The following is a 3,834-nucleotide window of genomic DNA, read 5'->3' as shown; positions in this document are numbered from 1 at the left end:
TTAACCCTCTGGGGTTGACAAATACGCGTTTTGAGGCAGATTTTCCTGATAAGGCCAAAATGAGCTTGAATTACTCTTTATTTTACTCTTTTTTGAATTACTGCCATTTTTGATCGTACAGATAAGAGCAATACACCATTCGAATCTGTAAGGGGTCTAGTTTTATGAGTATTATAATTATTTAGGTAACTTATTTGTGTGGGGAAGTGTGATTTTTATTCATTTTTTATTATTTTCTATTGCAGTTTGCAACGTTTACTGTGGTTCTAAATAAAACTGTAATTGCCTTTAGGGAAGAGAACTGACTAGTTTCTCTAATTTGGTGTTTGATTTGAGTTAGTGGTTTTGTTAAATACAGAGTTTGATTGTTTCATTCCCATCGCGCTGCACCAGTTAGAGATGATTTAGTTGGGGTAAAAGGGAGTTCTTCTAATTAGTCTAGAGACACTTCAAAAGAACCCGTGTGTTCATCCTGAAGAGCTCTAGAAAGGCAACATCTGAGAGTAGGGTGTTACATTAGGAACAAAATAGCATTAAAAATATATTTTATAGTCGCTAATCCCACTCCTACCTCTAAACCTAACCATAACTATTTCTTAAAAATATGTACAGTATAAAGAAAAACATTACAAAAATATAAGTGTAATCACAATATTTATTGCAAAAATATCAGAAGCAGTACTAAAATTAGTCCAAATGATGATGTGTTGCAGCCGCAGTGGAATAAGTTGTTAATTGCTCAAAAATATTATTCAGATTATTATCCCGATCCACTCTGTGAAGGCACACATTTCTCATTCAAACACCCCTCACCAGAAACACGGCATGTCACAATCTGTGACGAAGCAAGCGAGAGCCGAAGAGTGTTTGGCTTTTCTGCTGTAAATCCTGTCCTATAAGCTTCTTGATTTGTAACGAGCGCATTAGCACGGTTATTGCTGCTTACGGTCGCTGCTGAGGATGGAGATGAAGATCGAAGATTTATATATATATATATATATATATATATATATATATATATATATATATATATATATAATTTTACATTAAATATCCTGAGAGACACAATGTTGTTATTATACTTAAATATGAATGAATATTCCTACACAGCTGCAGACTGTGTTGAGTGTTTTACTTGACAATCAGCTTTGACGGAAATACTGGTTTCGAAGTCCCTCGCAACCAGATTTATGTTCAGTTAAATTAAGTATAAATAGTCTGTTGTGAATAAAATGGCAGGAAACATTTATAAAATATCCAGCTGGCCTCAATTTGAATTTTAACACTGATGACCAATCTCAAATTAGCAGCACATTCTGATGGAAATACTCAGATAGGCAGGGCCGTAGCTAGTGGGGTGAAAGGTGGTGACAATTCTAGGAATCCAGGAATTATACTATATAGGCCCATGTTCTGTAAATAATTCTAATATTTTATTAGTTGTATAACTGAGATATTATGAAAACCACAAAAAAAGCATGCAATTTGGTTAAATACATTTTCTAATATCTGCTCCTCTACCCTCCTGAAAAATGGTTTAGTCAGATATGAAGTATCCTCAGAAGTCGCACCCCAGATCGTGAACAAGATGACAAATCAGAGTTGAGACGTCAGATGAAGTTAGCGATGTACATTAGTGATGGGAAGTTCGGATCATTTTACTGACTCATTCACCTTTGAGTCTCGTTCAGCAAAATGAACAAATCTTTTTTCGAGTCATTTCGTTCATTTTAGCAAAATATAATTAAAATGTTACGTGCTACTTCCCTAACACATCTACTACTTATGCAAACGTTGATCACACTACAAACAATACAAAACTAATGCTATAAGAAACAGAAAAGATTAATTCATTTTCATTGTTTACCTGGGTCTGTCTAATATTAGCTCACCTCAGGGGGGAGCACATCAATATTTTTTCAGGGGACCCCCAATCCTCTAGCTACGGCCCTGCAGATAGATACTCTCACCTGTTTTTCCTGCACAGCACCACGGCTTAAAGGGGTCATGACATGGATTGTGTTTTAATTTTAATTAATGTTTAATTGTAATGTTAATAAAGTTTTTTTGCACACAAAAATAAATAAATAAATATGTGGAAAATGATTATTTTCATTCTGAACCTACCTCTAAAATGACTTGTTTTTAAGGGGTGGGTCCTTAAAGGCTTGTCAGTAATCAGCCACTGTTATGATTGGCTAACGTCATTGCATAGGAAACAGTATCAACACCCCCTCACTATTGCATGTGAGTGTTTTAACAGCATGATCAAAATAAAAGCATTACTAAATCATTTGCTTACCATTTGATACAGCTGCAGTCAGATCTAGTACCGCTTCATCTTTCAACAAATGTTTATTTGTGAACTCTATGTGCCTCCTTTACAAAACAAAATGCTCTGTATCCAGTGTAGACAAGACATGCTTTTGATGCGCATTCAGCATTCAGCATTCAGCGTAATCAAGTGTCAGTCGTTAAGCGAGTGAACACCAGTGGATGTGGATGTTTTTAAAATTACAGGACCGGATGGTATCCCCGTCTCTACTTTTGATAACATTAGATTTAATGGTACAAAGACCTCTTATATGCCAAAAGATCAAGACAAATTTGATTTCTCATACCATGACCCCTTTAAGGAAATGACATTTTAGCTGAATTGTGAGCTTGCCCGTTTTAATGTCTTCTTACACCCATGGGACAAAGTTGACCTACAGATCCAGTTTCTGATAAGCAGTAGTTCATGCAAGTGATGCATGTCATTAATAAATTACTGTATACATAAAGATGCAACACAGTGAAATAAAATGTTTATATGTCCTGCTATATCTCAGATAGAATGTTATACTTGTATACCCCTAAAAGGATGCATTTTTTTGTCCTTCGTGACAGCAGTCTAATAAACCCGTGTCGCCCCATCTCTGAGATTAATCAAACAACAAAAGAAAAAGAGAAAACCACTCACTACTCTTGACTGAATAGCGTTTGTAACTTTAATAAGAATGTCACTGCTATCTATCAAGTTTTGGTATCCTAACAACCAATTTTTCAGCAAAAATAAGAAAATATGTTATATATTGCCATTGTGAAATAACTTTGGTCTCAGTTGGTGGCATATTTTCTTCTGTAACTGTCTTTGAAATGGTGGTTAATTAGATGAGTAAGTGTTGATTGAGGATTAGTATATTAAACACAAGCAGGATCACTGAAGAAAAGAGAAACACAGAACTACTGCTGACTTCCAGCCACAGCCTGTTCAGTCTCACAATATTAAACAATATTAAACCCAGTGTAGTTTCGGTTTCGCTGAAATAACTCAGTGTAGTCTTTTTTTTTTTTTTTTGCTAGTTTCCAGCGTAAAGTGAAATAATTAAACTTTTTAAAAGCTGATTTACATGATTGAGTAGCTTAACATATTATATATATATATATATATATATATATATATATATAATATCTAGGGGAAAACAAGAGTATGGCTATTATCATGGCGAGAAAAATTATGGCTGAATTATATCATGCTTTTACTATTTTGCTTTGCTAAAATATTTTTAAAAAAAGTACTTGGCATAACTCTGTTAAAATCTGTTTAAAAAAAAGGTTTTCTCAGAGTGAGCACAATCTAATAAAATATGTTTGGGAAACACAACAGTGACTTTAGATAGGCCATGTTTGAAAAAGTTGTATAGACAAACACAGATGTCTGCAAACACGGAGAGCAACGGAAAGAACAGGAACAGAAAATGTCCGAAACTGCTGAAGATCCTTTAGTTATATTTCAATTTAAAGGAGTTGACATCAGCAGTGATATGCCTGTGTTTCAGTATCAGTTTTCTT

This window comes from Onychostoma macrolepis, chromosome 07, assembly GCF_012432095.1.
Source record: "Onychostoma macrolepis isolate SWU-2019 chromosome 07, ASM1243209v1, whole genome shotgun sequence".
Taxonomy (NCBI): Eukaryota; Metazoa; Chordata; class Actinopteri; order Cypriniformes; family Cyprinidae; genus Onychostoma; species Onychostoma macrolepis.
The sequence above is the reverse complement of the archived record's forward strand: the minus strand, read 5'-3'. Positions refer to the sequence as shown.